General features: G+C 44.6%; 1 long non-coding RNA gene across 2 annotated transcripts; it reads left to right on the forward strand.

Moving 5' to 3' along the window:
- Window positions 1–255: 255 nt before the first annotated feature.
- LOC123190592 (uncharacterized) lies at window positions 256–3,084 on the forward strand. Of its 2 annotated transcripts, XR_006496424.1 has the most exons (3): window positions 263–557; window positions 633–949; window positions 2,515–3,084. It is a non-coding gene; the product is annotated as an uncharacterized lncRNA (long non-coding RNA). The 2 variants fall into 2 exon arrangements; XR_006496423.1 differs by having other exon boundaries at window positions 256–557; window positions 633–3,084.
- Window positions 3,085–24,964: the final 21,880 nt, after the last annotated feature.

Raw genomic sequence — 24,964 nt, forward strand, 5'->3', positions numbered from 1 at the left:
GACATGGCACTTTGAGTTAATCTTTACGCCATCTTGTTCAATGTTATGAAACACGCGATTTCTATTATTATGTGTGAAACATGATATATTTATATGAGTGTGTTACTGCTGTCATGAGTTTGTCAACTGGGTGGATATCTGATGATACGGCTCATCAGATGATACGGTGATCCCGTACATCTCGGACGTTAGATCTGGACTATAGGGACAGGATTGATCAACCTCTTCCCCACTGGAAAATATGCATAGGGCACCCTGTGTTTTGCCGTAAATGAGCGACTACTGCGTATCCCGTCGTCCTGTGCGCCTCGAACAGAATCCTGCTCGTCCCCCCGCCGCCGCCGGGTACCATAGGGCTTTTTCCCACCGCCGCCGGCCACCATGACGCCATGCCCCATCAACGCTCGCTAGCCCCGACTACACACAACCTATTCAGCTCCACCTTGTGTGCCGAACCCGTTGCTCAGATGAGATCCACGCTCGACAGTACGATGGGAGGCGACACAAATCTCTCCCCACCGCCGCTGGAACCGGAGACTCTACGCGGCGAGGAGCAGGTAAGAAGCAGCTTTCTTCGTTGGCTTCTGGACCAATTTATGTTATTCGACTTCTTGATTTTGCTTTTGGTTTAGGATTGGGTGTCGGCGCTGGGGGAGTCAGTTTCCTTCGGACGTTTCCTCTCTGAGCCGCTGGAGTGGGTGCCATGGCGCAAATCCTAGTTGTGCGTCCGCCTACCATGGGTCATGTCCAATCATCACCAGCAGCTGAGCTCGATCTATCGGTAGAAGGCAATTTGTCAGTGCCGGTTGCAGCGGTCGGAGCTCGATCTGCCTCCTCCAACTGTGGTGATATGTGCATTGAGGGTTATCGCCCAACCAATAGTTGTAATACGGCGGCAGCCCGTTCATCAGGAAGTGCAGCACATATGGGAGGATCCGAGCTCTATCTGGTTAGTTTATCCTCTAATCTTGTAGTGTTCATGCAAAGATCTAGTTTTCGGAATAAGATTGTTCTGTGAGTTGTTGTCGTCACAGGCTGCAAAGAAATGTAGCCCTTAATGAGCGGAAGCATGCCATGAAAGATTGTGCAGAAGTTTGAGCATATATAGGCATGCAAGAATGCGCTTCTTTGTTTGACAAATTCCTTCAACGAGTCATGGGTTAGTATTAGGCAGGGGCTAGAGTATCACAACTTCTAGGCTTGATGTGGCAAAAAATTTAAAACTGAAAGACAACTGAAGCTATTCTCAGTTCCGAGCAACTCGAGTTAGAAAATTTTAAAGGCCCTTTATCAATTTTTATATGCATCGCTATGCTATTACACAATTTCATGACATCTAGTAACTAGTATCACATCTATTAAATAGTATCAAGCAGGCTGAGTACCTGTCTAAGCATTATCGCAAGAATTTTGTTGTCCTCTAACAGTCTCATCCTTAAGATCTGACGCTTGGTACATAAGCATTTGTTGATAGCTTGGCACAAATTCTTCCCTGGCCAATCATTAGGGGGTTGCACATAGACTCAATTAGCAGATGCCATTATATTATTATTTTTCATTCCAGTTAGTTAAGCCAAAGATTTATTTATTATTTTGCTTCACTAGTGATATGTAAGACTGAGATTTGAAAGGTGCATAAGCTTCCACACCAACAATTGTTGGGAACAACCAGAATCGATCATGCATTCTTCGGTCAAAACATTTTCTGGATTTGAAAATAGTATGGGCGCAAATAACTGGGCTCCTTAGGTGAAAAGATACAGTGACTTTGCTGTCATTTAACAAATATTATGAATTAATAAGATGTCAACACTGTTATTCTGAATAAAAGAACGATGATGTGGAGGGGGAGTAACAATAATTTCATACTTGGCAAGCTGAACTCAGTACATGTTCAGTTGTTCACTGCTACGTTGTTGCTTATGTATGTGCCAGTAGGGTTGTACTGCTGTCCAAGTTCTTGCCATTTCAAATTTTTATGGTGCGGCTACATGTAGCTTCAGATGCTTGTTATAGCTAATTGCCAGGATAGTTAAGCTTACATTCTTAGCTTTGTGGTTTGTTGGTGTCCAGTGCACATGCTAATGGTGACTTGTAGGGCAAATAAATTAGATGCAAAATTATGATTGACGGCTATGCAGCGAAATCAGAACTAGTGGCTCCTATCATGTGACGAATGTATTTGGAAAAAGAAACTCAGGAAGGAACTATGTACAAGTGCACAAAGGAGTTTTGCTCAGGCAGAAAGCAAAATTGAAAAAGGCATGCAACAGGTTTTTCAGATTAATATTCTGCAATCATAAATATCATGTTCAATTAGAACTGCAGATCTTTCTCTGAAAGGATGTCATATTGTGAACAACAACCTTTTGTATCTACAACAAAATTTTGCTATCTGCACTTACTTGCAACAGCTGCATAATTTTCTCTCATTTTCCTCGCGGTGGATCTTCTTTTTCTTTAATTGTGCAGCACCAACAACTGCCGATTTAATTACCACTGTCGTTTCCACAGACATGAGCAGGCTGTTACGAAGAAGGTGAACAACCTGGACCTAGGCGGCGAGGGGGAGCTCGGGAAGGCTATGGGACCTGAGAGCATCTTCAAGTCCAGGTTATGCATGAGCTTTCTCTCCAGCGAGTCATGCGCCTTCGGCGGCAGATGCTCCTTTCGCCCGTGCCAATGTTGAGTTGCGCAGTCCTGCTGCATCTCAAGAAGTCGAAGACCAAGTGGTTCTCATGGTGTTCATGATGATTATGCGTCTGTTATTTTGCGGAAATGCCTAAACAAAAAACTTTTCTTGTCTATTTTTTGTCGTAGTCCATTTTTTCGGTTCAATGAATTCATGATAGGCAAGGCATAAAAAATGGAGTGAACAGAAATTCATTTGTAAACTCGAGATATTAATATTAGAGCATCAAGCATGTAAATCGCTGTACTAATGAGGCAGCCCATGTTTTGGCAAAATCTGGTGAAGATGATGCTAGGTCCTGCTTGTATAATACTGTACCTGATGTTATCAGGAGATTGTTTGTAATGATGAGATTATGAATGAATGAAAGGGTTCTGCCCATTGTCCCAAAACTGAACGAAATATCTTTGTGTAGCTGGAACCACACCTATTCCACCGCTATTCTACATGCATTATCAGCTTTGGGTTGATTTCTGTCATCACGTACTATCCTACACTGAGAATACACTGCTTGCACATGCTAATCTGTTTGATTCTGTTCCGGGCGCATGTCGATCTGTTCTCTGCCACGTGGACTTGGGCAATTTTTGCAAAAAACATGCTGCTTTCTTGGGGTAAGATGCAAATGTTCCAAGGGGGAACATGTAAAGATGCTAGCAACTTGATCTTGTCCGTTCTTCTCACATCTAAGGGCATCTCCAGCCGTTGGCCCCCCAGGGTGCGCCTAAAATCGCCGCCTGGGGGTGAGCCGGCGCAAAAATTGGGCCTGGGAGCGAGTTGGTCCCCAGCCGCCGGCCCCAGGGCCGCCCCAGGCATGTTTTAAAATAAAAAAAGTTCGGCGAAATTCGGCTTAAATACGATAAATTTCGGCCAAACACGATAAATTTCGGCCAAACACGATAAATTTCAGCCAACCACGATAAATTTCGGCACATTTCGGCGAAGTTCGCGGATTTTCATTACATAGCACATATACATAAACTAATCTAAAGGAAAAACTGGCTGAAGTTGCCGCCATCGTCGTCGTCGGCCTTCTTCTCCTTGACGCGGGCGCCCCTGCTGGACCCCTGCCTGGCGTCACCATGGCGGACTGGTGGCGGCGCATCATCCACTACTAGGAAAAGGCCTACTAATGGCGCACCAGTTTTGCCTACTAATGGCGCATCACTGGTGCGCCATTAGTAGCACGCCACTCGTAATTTTTACTAATGGCGCATCATTGATGCGCCATTAGTATATAACACCATTCGCCATTAATGTGCCTTCCAGGGCCCATATTTAACCATGTGCTTTGGCACACTAATGGCGCACTCTGTCTTGATGCGCCATTAGTATCCTTTGGCATACTAATGGCGCACTCTGTCTTGATGCGCCATTAGTATCTTTTGGCATACTAATGGCGCACCTTGTGGTGATGCGCTATTAGTATGAATATTTGTTTTTTTTACTTTTCTGATTTTTACATAGGTTACAAAATATATTATTTGACAGAATATAGACAGTAGCACACAACAACAGCAGATTCATCGAATACAATAAAAGATTAGTCTCCGAATACAATTCATCACATTAGTCTCCGAATTCAAAAGACCGAACAAAGATAAAACATTACAAGTCTCGAGACCGCGAGTATCGAGTTTGTCTTCACATTACAAGTCAATATCAATCATCTAAACTACCATCACATAGAAGAGAGCTGCGGTCATCACGATGAGCATCATCGCGATCAAACTGGTCTTCATCCGGTTCCTCCAACGCTCCCTCCTCTCTCCCGCTAGATAGCGGACGTATCTAGATTCGGCCTCCGCCCTAGTGGTGTACCCTTTCTCAATGTGATCACAAGTAATTCAGAGGGATCACAAGTAATTCAGAACATCACAAGGCATTAGTAGTTTAGTACATGAACAAGTTTTACAAAGCACATCAATGTGTTACAACAAACAAAAGTTCTGAAATTTGTTTCCCTAACTAAATTAACTGAATTTTTAGTAACCGAATAAACTGAATTTTCAAAACTGCAAGAAGCCATTTAAAAAAATCCTCTCATCTCATATGAGGAGTGTTAATCCTAAGACTAATAGTTTGTTGTGCAGTACAGTTACAGTGATGCCCTGTCCATTTGTCCCTCCCCAACTAGATACTAGAGTAGCACTGTTGATGCCCTATTCTTGCTGAACTTTATGACAGTATATACAACAACTTATCCTAAATGTGGCTAGAACTGCAGATTTACAAATTAAAGGACACAAACTCAAGCAAGCTTCCTGAACAATACCCTGACAGAAAACATAGGACAAGCAATGAATTTCTATAACCAGTAAGAACAAGGGGATGATTTTAGCAAGTTAAGTGCAGCTCTAGCACCCTGTGCATGAAATGTATCATGTATCAAACCATCAATTAGCTGCTGAAAAACATAAATGTACCATGTGAACATATAATACCTTCACGAGCGAACTCAATGAATGTGAACCAACAGAGTGTGGGTCACCACAGATTGTGTAGTCAAAAACCTTCAGGACAGAGTGAAAATAGTTACAATATGCTTGCAAGTAATTTGAGGAGGGAAGTACACTACACTACATACCCCAATTTGAGAAGAGCGGGAACTACAGTACACAGCACTACACTACATGGTCACTACTACTCCAATTTGGAAATAATACTCCAGGCTGCCAAAGTATAGCACAGGAGCAACGATATTAAATGTAGTAGCACTACTGAACCTAATTGAACCTAGGCAATACTCCAACTGAATGCTGGACCATGCATGTACTCACTACTAAACCCCAAGAGAAAAACTCAGTAACAAATGGAGTAACAGATTAACAAATAACAGTACACAAGAACTAAACTTTGGTTAACTGAATGCATTAGCTACTAAGCTGTCCAGATTAACAAACTACAGTGCACAAATCTCCTGTCATCATCAGTAACAAAATTTAGATTAACAGATTACTTCCATATGTTAATTTACAGTGCACAAACTTTATTGTTATCATCATCAGTAACAAAATTCAGACATTACAGGTGGAGTTAGGGGGTGAAGTAGTCACAGTAGAAGGCGTTGCAGGTGTTTATCTGTGGCCATCACGAATCCATTCATCATTACCCAGGGAACAGAGACTGATAAATTTGTCAATTTTAGAAGAAAAGGAACGAATTACTAGCATGGAATCTCCATTCTCCATTGTCTTTCTGTCTAAACCTAGGAACACAGTCATTACTGTCTATCTGAACCTAGGAACCTAGGAACCTAGGAACACAGGAGAGGGAGGAAGGAGGAAGGAGGAGAGGTACCTGGGCGGGAGGACCGCGACAGCGGCTGGAGGACGGCGTCATCGACGAACTCGAGGGTGGGGGCACCAGATGCTCCTCTTGTTGACGGGGGTTGGTGAGGAGCAGGTGGCCGGCATCGTGGTTGGCAAGGCGGCGCTGCCTCCGAGGCTCTGCCTCCGAGGAGGTGGTTGGTGCCTTGGCGGCCGGCGGTGGCGGAGGCCTGAAGGATGGAGGGACCGAGAGGGAGAGATGGAATCGGGGGCACGGGGGCGGCGGGGGTGGGGGCGCGGGGGCGGCGGGGGTGGGGGCGCGGGGGCGCGGGGGCGGCGGGGGTGGAGTCCGGTGAGGGTCGGGGCGGCGGCGTCGTGGGTCGGGGCAGCGCGCGGGTGGATCTGGTGGCGAGGGAGAGAGGGTCGAAGGGGATCTGGCGAGGGAGAGGGAGGATAGCTAGGGGGAAGCTTACTAATGATGCACCACACCTCGGTGCGCCATTAGAAATCTTTTTTTTAGATAACAATGGCGCATCCCACAGCGGTGCGCCATTAGAATGTTTTTTTATTAATGGCGCACCACACCTCGGTGCGCCATTAGAAAATTTTTTAGATAGCAATGGCGCACCCCGCAGCGGTGCGCCATTAGAATGTTTTTTTATTACAGTTCGAGCACATGTTATATTGCACCTAACCCAATCCACATCAGAACTTGCCCACTAGCCTGACTGGTCAGCACGCAGCACACACCAGGAGGTCTTGGGTTTGATTCCTAGGCTTCATAATATTTTTTTTGCATTTTTAAATGTTGTTTGATATTTATTTGTGTTTAAATATGTTCAAACTTATTTAAATCATAACAGTAATATTTTTTTTTATAAAAACAGTAATAATTTTTTAAAAAATATGTTCAAATTTGTTACTTGAAAATATCATCGGCGGCGGCGGTGGAGCGGGGGAGGGTGCGGGGGGTGCCCGTTGGCGGCGGTGGAGCGGGGGAGGGTGCGGGGGGCCGGGTGCTCGTCGGCGGCGGTGGAGGGGGATCGAGATCGAGTGTCCTCATGAATTCAAAAAGTGCCCGTGAAATTTAAAAATATTCATGATATCAAAAAGTGCCCATGAAATACAATCGAGAAATGAAGACTACGATTTAAATACAATCGATCTTAGCTAGCTATCTGTTCACAATCTTCTTGCCCTTCTTTTTCGCAAATGGAGTTCTTCTGTGGAACGGACGTCCTTTAGGTAGGGTGGTCCTGCTTCTTCTTGTGGTGTGTGCTGCTACTTCATCGTCGTCGTCATGTTCGATCTTCGGGTCGCCGTACTTGTCGAAGTCTTGCTCATTGGCTACTCCATCCATTCCGATGATCTTCCTTTTGCCTCTCCTCACGACAACACGACTGGGCTTTGACGGGTCGGTAATGAAGAAGCATTGGTCCACTTGGGAAGCCAGTACCCATGGCTCATTTTTCGCGGTGACGTTTGCGCCCGCGGTCTTGGATTTGGCTTCGGGTATAACCATGGTGGTGAAATACCGGTCTTCTTTTAGGACGCTCTTGGCCCATCTGACACGGAACATCGGGACCTTCTCTCCAGCGTAGCTCAGCTCCCAGATCTCCTCGATCCTTCCGTAGTATCTGTCCTTTTTGTTACCGGTGTAGGATTCCATCGTTACCCCGGAGTTCTGATAACCATCGCTCTTCATGTCCTTGTTCTCGGTGTAGAATGTGTAGCCGTTGATATCGTACGCCTCATAGGTCATCAGGTTGTGCTTGGCGCCCTGTGACAAGGCGAATATGAGTTGTTCTTCCGCGGAAGAATCCTCATGTAAAGGGTACGACAGAAGCTTCTGCTTGAACCAACGCGTGAAACATGAGTTGTGCTCTTTGATTATATCTCCGTCCGTCCTCTATTGACCTCGGTCATTGTACGTCTTCTCAATAAAGGCTTTGTGCTCTACCACCCAAGGATCGACCACGTCTATGTGTTGTAGCGCGACTAGGTTTGCTCTTTCAAAGTCGGCGAGTCGACCCTCGAAGTCGACATGCATTTCGCGGCGACCCTCACGGTGACCCCATCCAGCGAGCCTGCCAAGGTGCCTGTTGACGAGCAGACCAACGGGGTTCTCGATGCCTAGATAATTCGTGCAGTAGGAGATGCACTCTTCGGTCAGAAAGCCCCTGGCTATACTTCCCTCTGGACGTGACATGTTGCGAACGTATCCTTTGATGACACCATTCATCCTTTCGAACGACATCATGCTGTGCAGGAACGTCGGCCCGAGTTGGATGATATCCTCCATGATATGGACCAGCAGATGCACCATAACGTTGAAGAATGCGGGCGGGAAGTACATCTCAAGCTCGCATAGTATCACCACGATCTCTTCCTGTAGCCTTCTGAGTTGCCTCACGCCAATCGACTTTCGAGAGAGGACGTTGAAAAAGTTGCATAGGCCAAATAGCGTTTCACGGACGTGCGCGTACATGATCCCACGGATTGCAACTGGAAGTATCTGCGTCATTAGCACGTGACAGTCGTGAGACTTCATCCCGCTGAACTTCTGCTTCGCTGGGTCTAGGTATCTGCTTATCTTCCCCGCGTAACCGTAAGGAAGTTTTACTCCTACGAGGCAGGTGAAAAACTGCTTGATCTCCTCCTGACTTAGAGTGAAGCACGCGGGAGGGTAGTCACTTCCGGTCTTCTTGGCCTTTTTGCCTTTGCGATGAGTTTCTGTGTCCTGCTTCGCCTCATCATCATCATCATCATCATCATCATCATCATCATCATCATCATCATCATCATCATCATCATCATCATCATCATTAGCATGAAGCTCCTGCCTGATGCCCATTGATTTCAAGTCTGCCCTTGCTTTCGGCCCATCTTTGGTCCTCTCTGGCATGTTGAGCAGGGTACCAAGCAGACTCTCGCACACGTTCTTCGTGATATGCATGGCATTAAGGCTGTGAGGCACACGGTGGATCTTCCAGTACGGCAAGTCCCAGAAAACAGACCTCGTTTTCCATACCTTCAGCAACGGCTCTGGCGCCTTTCGCTTCTTTCCCGGCTCTGGCGCCTTTTGCTTCTTTCCCGGTAGTGGGCAATCTTTCCAATTTTTCAACAGCTCGTCTATTTCCTCGCCGCTCCTCGTAAGCGGGCGTTTTCGGGGTTCAGTTTCACCATCGAACAGATCCTTGCGTTTCCTTCACGGGTCATCGTCGCGAAGCCACCTTCGATGTCCCATGAACATGGTTTTCGAAGACCCGGGATCTCTATCTAGCTGGCGATACATTGTGTCATCCATGCACCTTACGCATCCAGAAAATCTGTGGACTACCTGCCCCGCGAGATATCCGTAACCGAGATAGTCGTGCACCGTCGTGAGCAGTGCGGCTCTCATAGGGAAATATTCTTTCTCTGCGGCGTCCCACGTATTGGCTGGCGTTTTCCACAGCGTGTCTACCTCCTCTTTCAGCAGTCCCAGATACAGATTGATGTCGTTCCCTGGTTGTTTCGGCCCTTCAATTAGCATACTCATGTGAATGTACTTCCTCTTCATGCACAACCAGGGGGGAAGGTTGTACATCCACACAAACACAGGCCACGTGCTATGTGTGCTTCTCTGGCTGCCAAACGGATTGACTCCATCGGTGCTCGTGCCCAGCACGATGTTCCTTGGATCCTTCCCAAATTCTGGGTATTCGAAGTTCAACGCTTGCCACTGGCTCGCATCCTTAGGGTGACTCAGCATCTTGTCTTTTTTATTTATCTCCGGATCATTTCCGTCATCTTCCCGCTTCTTCTCCTCCCTATCCGCGTGCCAACGCAGGAGCTTTGCTACCTTAGGGTCCGCGAAATACCGCTGCAGACGAGGAGTGATCGGAAAGTACCACACCGATTTTCGAGGAGCTTTCTTCCTCTTCTTGTATCGAGTGACGCCGCACACCGGACATATGGTAGACTCCGCATGCTCGTCCCGATAAATGATGCATTGTTCATGCACACATGGTATTTCACGTGCGGTAAATCCAGAGGACACACGATTTTCTTCGCCTCCTCAAAACTGGTCGGGCACTTGTTCCCCTTGGGAAGACGTTCGTGCCAGAATGACATGTTCTCGTCGAAGCATGCGTCGGTCATTTTGTGTTTTACCTTCATCTCCAGAGCCATGAGCATTACTTTCAGGCGGGTATCCTCGGGCCTGCATTCTTCATACAATGGAGTAACCGCGTCTATCTCCAGTTGATCCAGCTTGGCTTTCTCTCGGGCGGCAGCTCTTGCGTTATCTGTCTGCTCTTGAATATGAGGGTCCTGCACCCAGCCTCCATCGTCGTCTGCTCCGGCATCTTCATCTTCATGATCATGCCCTTCGTCTTGATCTTCCTCATCATCATGTACGACATCTTCTACATGATGACTGTGTACAACATCACCGTCGTGACCATGTCCTGGAGATTCTTCGTCTTCTCGCCCGTCCTCGCCGCGGTGGTACTTGTCTTGTTGCCCTTCCTCATTTCTTGCCCGACCCCCATGGAAGACTTCATAGTCATCTTCATCACCTTGCCACCGATAGCCATCCATGAAACCACGCAAGAGCAGGTGGTCCCGCACCTGCCAGGAATCTGGGTCCGCAATAAGGCTCTTCAGCTTGCATCTTCGACACGGACATCTTATCTCCGTCTCGTTCATTTGAAGCATCTCGGCCTTCACGGAGCTCAAAAACCTATTCACGATGCCTTCGGTCATCGTGCGGACCATGGTCGCCTGCGGGGTAGAGCAAAACGATATTTTAGAACCAACAAAAAATTTGGCATGACCTTCCCTAAAAAATAGGACCAAAAAGAATGCATAGTGCCAAAATTCTCGCCGAAACAGAAATGAATCAACATTCCGGCAAAATATTGGCAACTATCGCATTTCAAATACCGGTACCTGCAAACACAAACATATATGAAACACCACAAACACATGCAACACCACAAACATAGATAGATCTAGCTAGGCCACAAAAAGTGCATGTGCATGTTGTTGGAGCGAGCCAGGGAGAAAAAAAAGTAGATCTACATCATGAAGATAGCTTTCCCCTTACTTACCTATCAAAAAAAGGTAATTTCACCACTTAATTTTGATGAATCTATGGTGGAAATGAGGTGAGGAGGAGGAGGCAGCCGAAAGCTTGGAGAAGGAAGTGGGGAAAGTGAGTGGGTAGGTGTGGGGTTGTCCAAAATATCTTGTTGGGGTCCCAGGTTACTAATGGCGCACCACCAGCACATGCGCCATTAGTAACCCTGGTTACTAATGGCGCACCTGCAGGTGGTGCGCCATTAGTAGTTTTGCAGAAAAGTAATATATATATATATATATATATATATATATATATATATATATATATACTAATGGCGCACTTTTACAGGGTGCGCCATTAGTAGTTTTGCAAAAAAAGAATAAAAAAAATTCAGTACTGGCGCACTCCATGTCTGGTGCGCCATTACTAGTTAGAACTAGTAATGGCGCACCAGACATAGGATGCGCCATTAGTATGTATGTAAAAAAATATTTATCACTAGTGGCGCACCTGTTTTCTGGTGCGCCATTAGTGTCTTCCACACTAATGGCGCATCACCAACTGGTGCGCCATTAGTATATAGTAGTGGCGCACTACTTCCCTGGTGCACCATGTTGGGGAACGTAGCATAAATTCAAAATTTTCCTACGTGTCACCAAGATCTATCTATGGAGTCATCTAGCAACGAGGGAGGAGTGGATCTACATACCCTTGTAGATCGCGCACGGAAGCGTTCAAGAGAACGGGGTTGATGGAGTCGTACTCGTCGTGATCCAAATCACCGATGATCCTAGCGCCGAACGGACGGCACCTCCGCGTTCAACACACGTACGGAGCAGCGACGTCTCCTCCTTCTTGATCCAGCAAGGGGAAGAAGAGGTTGATGGAGATCCAACAGCACGACGGCGTGGTGGTGGAAGTAGCGGGATTCCAACAGGGCTTCGCCAAGCGCTGCGGGAGGAGGGAGATGTGTCATGGGAGGGAGAGGGAGGCGCCAGGGCTTAGGTGTAGCTGCCCTCCCTTCCCCCCACTATATATAGGGCCAAGGGAGAGGGGGGGGGGGCGCAGCCTTGGCCCTTCCTCCAAGGAAGGGTGCGGCCAGGGAGGAGTCCATCCTCCCCAAGGCACCTCGGAGGTGCCTTCCCCCTTTAGGACTCTTCCTTTCCCTTATATCTTGGCGCATGGGCCTCTTGGGGCTGGTGCCCTTGGCCCATATAGTCCAAGGCGCACACCCCTACAGCCCATGTGGCCCCCTGGGGCAGGTGGACCCCCTTGGTGGACCCCCGGACCCCTTTCGGCACTCCCGGTACAATACCGATAATGCGTGAAACTTTTCCGGCGACCAAAACAAGACTTCCCATATATAAATCTTTACCTCCGGACCATTCCGGAACTCCTCGTGACGTCCGGGATCTCATCCGGGACTCCGAACAACTTTCGGGTTACCGCATACTAATATCTCTATAACCCTAGCGTCACCGAACCTTAAGTGTGTAGACCCTACGGGTTCGGGAGACATGCAGACATGACCGAGACGACTCTCCGGTCAATAACCAACTGCGGGATCTGGATACCCATGTTGGCTCCCACATGTTCCACGATGATCTCATCAGATGAACCATGATGTCAAGGACTTAATCAATCCCGTATACAATTCCCTTTGTCTAGCGGTACGATACTTGCCCGAGATTCGATCGTCGGTATCCCGATACCTTGTTCAATCTCGTTACCGGCAAGTCTCTTTACTCATTTCGTAAAACATCATCCCGTGATCAACTCCTTGATCACATTTTGCACATTATGATGATGTCCTACCGAGTGGGCCCAGAGATACCTCTCCGTTTACACGGAGTGACAAATCCCAGTCTCGATTCGTGCCAACCCAATAGACACTTTCGGAGATACCTGTAGTGTACCTTTATAGCCACCCAGTTACGTTGTGACGTTTGGCACACCCAAAGCACTCCTACGGTATCCGGGAGTTGCACAATCTCATGGTCTAAGGAAATGATACTTGACATTAGAAAAGCTTTAGCATACGAACTACATGATCTTATGCTAGGCTTAGGATTGGGTCTTTGTCCATCACATCATTCTCCTAATGATGTGATCCCGTTATCAATGACATCCAATGTCCATGGTCAGGAAACCCTAACCATCTATTGATCAACGAGCTAGTCAACTAGAGGCTTACTAGGGACATGGTGTTGTCTATGTATCCACACATGTATCTGAGTTTCCTATCAATACAATTCTAGCATGGATAATAAACGATTATCATGAACAAGGAAATATAATAATAACTAATTTATTATTGCCTCTAGGGCATATTTCCAACAGTCTCCCACTTGCACTAGAGTCAATAATCCAGTTCACATCGATATGTGATTAACACTCAAGGTCACATCCCCATGTGACTAACACTCAAAGAGTTTACTAGAGTCAATAATCTAGTTCACATTACCATGTGATTAACACCCGATGAGTTCTGGGTTTGAACATGTTATGCTTGTGAGAGATGTTATAGTCAACGAGTCTGAATCTTTCAGATCCGTATGTACTTCGCAAATCTCTATGTCATCTTGTAGATGCAGCTACTACGCTATATTTGGAGCCATTTCAAATAACTGTTCTACTATACGAATCCAGTTTACTACTCAGAATAATCTGGATTAGTGTCAAAGTTTGCATCGGCGTAACCCTTTACGACGAACTCTTTTACCACCTCCATAATCGAGAAAATTCCTTAGTCCACTAGTTACTAAGGATAACTTTGACCGCTGTCCTGTGATCCATTCTTGGATCACTCTTGTACCCCTTGACTGACTCATGGCATGACACACTTCAGGTGCGGTACACAGCATAGCATACTATAGAGAGCCTATGATAAAAGCATAGGGGACGACCTTCGTCCTTCCTCTTCCTTCTGCCGTGGTCGAGCTTTAAGTCTTAACTTCATACCTTACAACTCAGGCAAGAACTCCTTCTTTGACTGATCCATCTTGAACACCTTCAAGATCTTGTCAAGGTATGTGCTCATTTGAAAGTACCATTAAGCGTTTTGATCTATCCTTATAGATCTTGATGCTCAATGTTCAAGTAGCTTAATCCAGGCTTTCCATTGAAAAACACTTTCCAAATAACCCTATATGCTTTCCAGAAATTCTACATCATTTCTGATCCATAATATGTCAACAACATATACTGATCAGAAATTCTATAGTGCTCCCACTCACTTCTTTGGAAATACAAGTTTCTCATAAACTTTGTATAAACCCAAAATCTTTGATCATCTCATCAAATCATACATTCCAACTCCGAGATGCTTACTCCAGTCCTTAGAAGGATTGCTGGAGCTTTGCATACTTATTAGCATCTTTCAGGATTGACAAAACCTTCCGGTTGTATCACATACAACCTTTCCTCAAAAATCGTCGAGGAAACAATGGTTTTTGGCATCCTATCTGCAAGATTTCACAAATAATGCAGTAATTGCTAATATAATTCCAACAGACTCTTAGCATCGCTACGAGTGAGAAAGTCTCATCGCAGTCAACTCCTTGAACTTGTTGGAAAACATCTTAACGACAAGTCGAGCTTTCTTAATGGTGATACTTACCATCATTGTTCGTCTTCCTTTTAAAATCCATATGTACCTAACAGCCTTACGACCATCAAGTAGTTCTTCCAAAGTCTACACTTTGTTTTCATACATGGATCCTTTCTCAGATTTTCGAGCCATTTATCGGAATTCAGGCCCACCATCGCTTCTCCATGGCTCGTAGGTTCATTGTTGTCTAGCAACATGACTTCCAAGACAGGATTACGTACCACTCTGAAGTAGTACGCATCCTTGTCATCCCATGAGGTTTGGTAGTGACTTGATCTGAAGTTTTATGATCACTATCATAAGCTTCCACTTCAATTGGTGTAGGTGCCACAGGAACAACTTCCTGTGCCCTGCCACACACTAGTTTAAGAGACGGTTCAATAACCTCATCAAGTCTCCACCATCCTCCCACTCAATACTTTCGAGAGAAACTTTTCCTCGAGAAAGGACCCGATTCTAGAAACAATTGCTTTCGGTTCTGAGACAGGAGGTATACCCAACTGTTTTGGGTCTGAATCTTTTAGATCCGTATGTACTTCGCAAATCTCTATGTCATCTTGTAGATGCAGCTACTACGCTATATTTGGAGCCATTTCAAATAACTGTTCTACTTGGAGCTATTCTAAATTGTTGCTCCATTATATGTATCCGGTATCTCTACTCAGAGCTATCCGGATAGGTGTTAAGCTTGCATCGACGTAACTCTTTACGTCGAACTCTTTATCACCTCCATAACCGAGAAACATATCCTTATTCCTCTAAGGATAATTTAGACTGCTATCTGGTGATCTACTCCTAGATTACCTTTGTACCCTCCTGCCAGATATGTGTCAAGGCACATATCAGGTGCGGGACTCAGCATGGCATACCGTATAGAGCCTATGACAAAAGCATAGGGGACGACCTTCGTCCTTCCTCTTTCTTCTGCCGTGGTCGAGCTTTAAGTCTTAACTTCATACCTTACAACTCAGGCAAGAAGTCCTTCTTTGACTGATCCATCTTGAACACCTTCAAGATCATGTCAAGGTATGTGCTCATTTGAAAGTACCATTAAGAATTTTGATCTATCCTTATAGATCTTGATGCTCAATGTTCAAGTATCTTAATCCAGGCTTTCCATTGAAAAATACTTTCCAAATAACCCTATATGCTTTCCAGAAATTCTACGTCATTTCTAATCAACAATATGTCAACAACATATATTCATCAGAAATTCTATAGTGCTCCCACTCACTTCTTTGGAAATACAAGTTTCTCATAAACTTTGTATACACCCAAAACTTTGATCATCTTATCAAAGCATACATTGCAACTCCGAGATGCTTACTCCAGTCCTTAGAAGGATTGCTGGAGCTTTGCATACTTATTAGCGTCTTTCAGGATTAACAAAGACCTTCCGGTTGTATCACATACAACCTTTCCTCAAAAATCGTCGAGGAAACAATGGTTTTTGGCATCCTATCTGCAAGATTTCACAAATAATGCAGTAATTGCTAATATAATTCCAACAGACTCTTAGCATCGCTACGAGTGAGAAAGTCTCATCGCAGTCAACTCCTTGAACTTGTCGGAAAACATCTTAACGACAAGTCGAGCTTTCTTAATGGTGATACCTACCATCATTGTCGGTCTTCCTTTTAAAATCCATATGTACCTAACAGCCTTACGACCATCAAGTAGTTCTCCCAAAGTCTACACTTTGTTTTCATATATGGATCCTCTCTCGGATTATATGGCCTCGAGCCATTTTGGAATCCAGGCCCACCATCGCTTCTCCATAGCTCGTAGGTTCATTGTTGTCTAGCAACATGACTTCCAAGACAGGATTACGTACCACTCTGAAGTAGTATGCATCCTTGTCATCCCATGAGGTTTGGTAGTGACTTGATCTGAAGTTTTATGATCACTATCATAAGCTTCCACTTCAATTGGTGTAGGTGCCACAGGAACAACTCCCTGTGCCCTGCCACACACTAGTTGAAGAGACGGTTCAATAACCTCATCAAGTCTCCACCATCCTCCCACTCAATTCTTTCGAGAGAAACTTTTCCTCGAGAAAGGACCCGATTCTAGAAACAATCCCTTATTGCTTTCGGATCTGAGACAGGAGGTATACCCAACCGTTTTGGGTGTCCTATGAAGATGCATTTATCCGCTTTGGGTTCGAGCTTATCAGCCTGAAACTTTTTCACATAAGCGTCGCAGCCCCAAACTTCTAAGAAATGACAGCTTAGGTTTCTCTAAACCATAGTTCATATGGTGTCATCTCATCGGAATTACGTGGTGCCCTATTTAAAGTGAATGTGGTTGTCTTTAATGCCTAACCCATAAACTATCATGGTAATTCGATAAGAGACATCATGGTATGCATCATATCCAATAGGGTGCAGTTATGATGTTCGGACACACCATCACACTATGGTGTTCCAGGCTGTATTAGTTGTGAAACAATTTCCACAATGTCTTAATTCTGTGCCAAACTCGTAATTCAGATATTCATCTCTATGATCATATCATAGATCTTTTATCCTCTTGTCACAACGATCTTTCAACTTCATCCTGAAATTACTTGAACCTTTCAATAATTCAGACTCGTGATTCATCAAGTAAATATACTCAACATCTACTCAAATCATCTGTGAAGTAAGAACATAACGATATCCACTGCACGCCTCAGCACTCATTGGACTGCACACATCAAAATATATTACTTCCAGCAAGTTGCTTTCTAGTTCCATTTTACTGAAAACGAGGCTTTCAGTCATCTTGCCCATGTGGTATGATTTGCATGTCTCAAATGATTCAAAACCAAGTGAGTCCAAACGGTCCATTTGCATGGAGTTTCTTCATGCATATACATCAATAGACATGGTTCGCATGTCTCAAACTTTTCAAAAATGAGTGAGTCCAAAGATCCATCAACATGGAGCCTCTTCATGCGTTTTATACCGATATGACTTAAGTGGCAGTGCCACAAGTAGGTGGTACTATCATTACTATCTTATATCTTTTTGCATGAACATGTGTATCACTATGATCGAGATTCAATGAACCATTCATTTTAGGTGCAAGACCATTGAAGGTATTATTCAAATAAATAGAGTAACCGTTATTCTCCTTAAATGAATAAACTTATTGCGATAGACATAATCCAATCATGTCTATGCTCAACGCAAACACCAATCTCGATGGTAGAGGGAGCGTGCGATGCTTGATCATATCAACATTGGAAACACTTCCAACACATATCGTCAGCTCACCTTTAGCTAGTCTCCGTTTATTCCGTAGCATTTATTTCGAGTTACTAACACTTAGCAACCGAACCGGTATCTAATACCCTGGTGCTACTAGGAGTACTAGTAAAGTACACATCAACACAATGCATATCCAATATACTTCTATCGACCTTGCCAGCCTTCTCATCTACCAAGTATCTAGGGTAATTCTGCTCCAGTGGCTGTTCCCCTTATTAAAGAAGCACTTAGTCTCGGGTTTGGGTTCAACCTTGGGTTTCTTCACTAGAGCAGCAACTGAATTGCCGTTTCATGAAGTATCACTTCGTGCCCTTGCCCTTCTTGAAACTAGTGGTTTCACCAACCATCAACAATTGATGCTCATCCTTGTTTTCTACTTTTGTGGTGTCAAACATCGCGAATATCTCAAGGATCATCATATATGTCCCTGATATATTATAGTTCATCATGAAGCTCTAGCAGCTTGGTGGTAATGACTTCGGAGAAACATCACTATCTCATCTGGAAGATCAACTCCCACTCAATTCAAATGATTGTTGTACTCAGACAATCTGAGCACAAGCTCAACAATTGAGCTTTTCTCCCTTAGTTTGCAGGCTAAGAAAATCGTCGGAGGTCTTATACCTCTTGACGTGGGCACGAGCCTGAAATCCCAATTTCAGCCCTCGAAACATCTCATATGTTTCGCGACGTTTCAAAACGTCTTCGGTGCCTCAACTCTAAACCGTTTAACTGAACTATCACGTAGTTATCAAAATGTGTATGTCAGATGTTCGCAACATCCACAGACAACGTTCGAGGTTCAGCACACTGAGCGGTGCATTAAGGACATAAGCCTTCTACGAAGCAATGAGGACAATCCTCAGTTTATGGACCTAGTCCGCATAATTGCTACTATCAACTTTCAACTAAATTTTCTCTAGGAACATAACTAAACAGTAGAACTAAAGCGCGAGCTTACGACATAATTTGCGAAGACCTTTTGACTATGTTCAGGATAATTAAGTTCATCTTATGAACTCCCACTCAGATAGACATCCCTCTAGTCATCTAAGTGATTACATGATCCGAGTCAACTAGGCCGTGTCCGATCATCACGTGAGACGGACTAGTCAACATCGGTGAACATCTTCATGTTGATCGTATCTTCTATACGACTCATGCTCGACCTTTCGGTCTCTTGTGTTCCGAGGCCATGTCTGTACATGCTAGGCTCGTCAAGTTAACCTAAGTGTTTCGCATGTGTTCCAAGGCCATGTCTGTACATGCTAGGCTCGTCAACACCCGTTGTATTCGAACATAAGAATCTATCACACCCGATCATCACGTGGTGCTTCGAAACGACGAACTTTCGCAACGGTGCACAGTTAGGGGGAACACCTTCTTGAAATTTTAGTGAGGGATCATCTTATTTACTACCGTCGTTCTAAGCAAATAAGATGTATAAACATGATAAACATCACATGCAATCAAATAGTGACATGATATGGCCAATATCACTTTGCTCCTTTTGATCTCCATCTTCAGGGCTCCATGATCATCATCGTCACCGGCATGACACTATGATCTCCATCATCATGATCTCCATCATCGTGTCTTCATGAAGTTGTCTCGCCAACTATTACTTCTACTACTACAGCTAACGGTTAGCAATAAAGTAAAGTAATTACATGGCGTTGTTTAATGACACGCAGGTCATACAATAAATAAAGACAACTCCTATGGCTCCTGCCGGTTGTCATACTCATCGACATGCAAGTCGTGATTCCTATTACAATAACATGATCAATCTCATACATCACATATAATTCATCACATTCTTCTTGGCCATATCACATCACATAGCATACCCTGCAAAAACAAGTTAGACGTCCTCTAATTGTTGTTTGCATGTTTTACGTGGCTGCTATGGGTTTCTAGCAAGAACGTTTCTTACCTACGCAAAAACCACAACGTGATATGCCAATTGCTATTTACCCTTCATAAGGATCCTTTTCATCGAATCCGATCCGACTAAAGTGGGAGAGACAGACACCTGCTAGCCACCTTATGCAACTAGTGCATGTCAGTCGGTGGAACTAGTCTCACGTAAGAGTACGTGTAAGGTCGGTCCGGGCCGCTTCATCCCACAATGCCACCGAATCAAGATTGGACTAGTAATGGTAAGCATATTGAACAAAATCAACGCCCACAACTACTTTGTGTTCTACTCGTGCATAGAAACTACGCATAGACGTAGCTCTGATACCACTGTTGGGGAACGTAGCATAAATTCAAAATTTTCCTACGTGTCACCAAGATCTATCTATGGAGTCATCTAGCAACGAGGGAGGAGTGGATCTACATACACTTGTAGATCGCGCGCGGAAGCGTTCAAGAGAACGGGGTTGATGGAGTCGTACTCGTCGTGATCCAAATCACCGATGATCCTAGCGCCGAACGGACGGCACCTCCGCGTTCAACACACGTACGGTCAGCGTAACGTCTCCTTCTTCTTGATCCAGCAAGGGGGAAGGAGAGGTTGAGGAAGATGGCTCCAACAGCAGCACGACGGCGTGGTGGTGGTGGAGCTGCAGTACTCCGGAAGGGCTTCGCCAAACACTATGGAGGAGGAGGATGTGTTGGAGAGGGAGAGGGAGGAACCAAAGGCGTGGGGTGAGAGGCCCTCCTTCCCCCACTATATATAGGGAGCCTAGGGGGGCGCCGGCCCTAGGAGATGCAATCTCCTAGGGGGGCGGCGGCCAAGGGAGGAATCCCTCCTCCCCAAGGCACCTAGGAGGTGCCTTCCCCCTTTAGGACTCTTCCTTTCTTGCTCTCTTGGCGCATGGGCCTCTTGGGGCTGGTGCCCTTGGCCCATGTAGGCCAAGGTGGACACCCCTACAGCCCATGTTCCCCCCCGGGGCAGGTGGCCCCACCCGGTGGACCCCCAGGACCCTTCCGGTGGTCCCGGTACAATACCGGTGACCCCGAAACTTGTCCCGACGGCCGAAATAGCACTTCCTATATATAATTCTTTACCTCCGGACTATTCCGGAACTCCTCGTGACGTCCGGGATCTCATCCGGGACTCCGAACAACATTCGGGTTACTGCATATACATATCCCTACAACCCTAGCGTCACCGAACCTTAAGTGTGTAGACCCTACGGGTTCGGGAGACATGCAGACATGACCGAGATGACTCTCCGGTCAATAACCAACAGCAGGATCTAGATACCCATGTTGGCTCCCACATGTTCCACGATGATCTCATCGGATGAACCACGATGTCATGGACTTAATCAATCCCGTATACAATTCCCTTTGTCTAGCGGTACGATACTTGCCCGAGATTCGATCGTCGGTATCCCGATACCTTGTTCAATCTCGTTACCGGCAAGTCTCTTTACTCGTTTCGTAACACATCATCCCGTGATCAACTCCTTGATCATATTGTGCACATTATGATGATGTCCAACCGAGTGGGCCCAGAGATACCTCTCCGTTTACACGGAGTGACAAATCCCAGTCTCGATTCGTGCCAACCCAACAGACACTTTCGGAGATACCTGTAGTGTACCTTTATAGCCACCCAGTTACGTTGTGATGTTTGGCACACCCAAAGCACTCCTACGGTATCCGGGAGTTGCACAATCTCATGGTCTAAGGAAATGATACTTGACATTAGAAAAGCTTTAGCATACGAACTACATGATCTTGTGCTAGGCTTAGGATTGGGTCTTTGTCCATCACATCATTCTCCTAATGATGTGATCCCGTTATCAATGACATTCAATGTCCATGGTCAGGAAACCGTAACCATCTATTGATCAACGAGCTAGTCAACTAGAGGCTTACTAGGGACATGGTGTTGTCTATGTATCCACACATGTATCTGAGTTTCCTATCAATACAATTCTAGCATGGATAATAAACGATTATCATGAACAAGGAAATATAATAATAACTAATTTATTATTGCCTCTAGGGCATATTTCCAACAGTCTCCCACTTGCACTAGAGTCAATAATCCAGTCCACATCGATATGTGATTAACACTCAAGGTCACATCCCCATGTGACTAACACCCAAAGAGTTTACAAGAGTCAATAATCTAGTTCACATTACCATGTGATTAACACTCGATGAGTTCTGGGTTTGAACATGTTATGCTTGTGAGAGATGTTATAGTCAACGGGTCTGAATCTTTCAGATCCGTATGTACTTCCCAAATCTCTATGTCATCTTGTAGATGCAGCTACTACGCTATATTTGGAGCCATTTCAAACAACTGTTCTACTATACGAATCCAGTTTACTACTCAGAATAATATGGATTAGTGTCAAAGTTTGCATCGGCGTAACCCTTTACGACGAACTCTTTTACCACCTCCATAATCGAGAAAATTCCTTAGTCCACTAGTTACTAAGGATAACTTTAACCGCTGTCCTGTGATCCATTCTTGGATCACTCTTGTACCCCTTGACTGACTCATGGCATGACACACTTCAGGTGCGGTACACAGCATAGCATACTGTAGAGAGCCTATGATAAAAGCATAGGGGACGACCTTCGTCCTTCCTCTTCCTTCTGCCGTGGTCGAGCTTTAAGTCCTAACTTCATACCTTACAACTCGGGCAAGAACTCCTTCTTTGACTGATCCATCTTGAACACCTTCAAGATCATGTCAAGGTATGTGCTCATTTGAAAGTACCATTAAGCGTTTTGATCTATCCTTATAGATCTTGATGCTCAATGTTCAAGTAGCTTAATCCAGGCTTTCCATTGAAAAACACTTTCCAAATAACCCTATATGTTTTCCAGAAATTCTACATCATTTCTGATCCATAATATGTCAACAACATATACTGATCAGAAATTCTATAGTGCTCCCACTCACTTCTTTGGAAATACAAGTTTCTCATAAACTTTGTATAAACCCAAAATCTTTGATCATCTCATCAAAGCATACATTCCAACTCCGAGATGCTTACTCCAGTCCTTAGAAGGATTGCTGGAGCTTTGAATACTTATTAGCATCTTTCAGGATTGACAAAACCTTCCGGTTGTATCACATACAACCTTTCCTCAAAAATCGTCGAGGAAACAATGGTTTTTGGCATCCTATCTGCAAGATTTCACAAATAATGCAGTAATTGCTAATATAATTCCAACAGACTCTTAGCATCGCTACGAGTGAGAAAGTATCATCGCAGTCAACTCCTTGAACTTGTCGGAAAACATCTTAACGACAAGTCGTGCTTTCTTAATGGTGATACTTACCATCATTGTCCGTCTTCCTTTTAAAATCCATATGTACCTAACAGCCTTACGACCATCAAGTAGTTCTTCCAAAGTCTACACTTTGTTTTCATACATGGATCCTTTCTCAGATTTTCGAGCCATTTATCGGAATTCAGGCCCACCATCGCTTCTCCATGGCTCGTAGGTTCATTGTTGTCTAGCAACATGACTTCCAAGACAGGATTACGTACCACTCTGAAGTAGTACGCATCCTTGTCATCCCATGAGGTTTGGTAGTGACTTGATCTGAAGTTTTATGATCACTATCATAAGCTTCCACTTCAATTGGTGTAGGTGCCACAGGAACAACTTCCTGTGCCCTGCCACACACTAGTTGAAGAGACGGTTCAATAACCTCATCAAGTCTCCACCATCCTCCCACTCAATTCTTTCGAGAGAAACTTTTCCTCGAGAAAGGACCCGATTCTAGAAACAATTGCTTTCGGTTCTGAGACAGGAGGTATACCCAACTGTTTTGGGTCTGAATCTTTTAGATCCGTATGTACTTCGCAAATCTCTATGTCATCTTGTAGATGCAGCTACTACGCTATATTTGGAGCCATTTCAAATAACTGTTCTACTTGGAGCTATTCTAAATATTTGCTCCATTATATGTATCCGATATCTCTACTCAGAGCTATCCGGATAGGTGTTAAGCTTGCATCGACGTAACTCTTTACGTCGAACTCTTTATCACCTCCATAACCGAGAAACATATCCTTATTCCTCTAAGGATAATTTAGACTGCTATCTGGTGATCTACTCCTAGATTACCTTTGTACCCTCTTGCCAGATATGTGGCAAGGCACACATCAGGTGCGGTACTCAGCATGGCATACCGTATAGAGCCTATGACAAAAGCATAGGGGACGACCTTCGTCCTTCCTCTTTCTTCTGCCGTGGTCGAGCTTTAAGTCTTAACTTCATACCTTACAACTCAGGCAAGAACTCCTTCTTTGACTGATCCATCTTGAACACCTTCAAGATCATGTCAAGGTATGTGCTCATTTGAAAGTACCATTAAGAATTTTGATATATCCTTATAGATCTTGATGCTCAATGTTCAAGTAGCTTAATCCAGGCTTTCCATTGAAAAATACTTTCCAAATAACCCTATATGCTTTCCAGAAATTCTACGTCATTTCTGATCAACAATATGTCAACAACATATATTTATCAGAAATTCTATAGTGCTCCCACTCACTTCTTTGGAAATACAAGTTTCTCATAAACTTTGTATACACCCAAAATCTTGATCATCTTATCAAAGCATACATTCCAACTCCGAGATGCTTACTCCAGTCCTTAGAAGGATTGCTGGAGCTTTGCATACTTATTAGCGTCTTTCAGGATTAACAAAGACCTTCCGGTTGTATCACATACAACCTTTCCTCAAAAATCGTCGAGGAAACAATGGTTTTTGGCATCCTATCTGCAAGATTTCACAAATAATGCAGTAATTGCTAATATAATTCCAACAGACTCTTAGCATCGCTACGAGTGAGAAAGTCTCATCGCAGTCAACTCCTTGAACTTGTCGGAAAACATCTTAACGACAAGTCGAGCTTTCTTAATGGTGATACCTACCATCATTGTCGGTCTTCCTTTTAAAATCCATATGTACCTAACAGCCTTACGACCATCAAGTAGTTCTCCCAAAGTCTACACTTTGTTTTCATATATGGATCCTCTCTCGGATTATATGGCCTCGAGCCATTTTGGAATCCAGGCCCACTATCGCTTCTCCATAGCTCGTAGGTTCATTGTTGTCTAGCAACATGACTTCCA

The sequence above is a fragment of the Triticum aestivum genome, chromosome 2A (genome assembly GCF_018294505.1).
Source record: "Triticum aestivum cultivar Chinese Spring chromosome 2A, IWGSC CS RefSeq v2.1, whole genome shotgun sequence".
Taxonomy (NCBI): Eukaryota; Viridiplantae; Streptophyta; class Magnoliopsida; order Poales; family Poaceae; genus Triticum; species Triticum aestivum.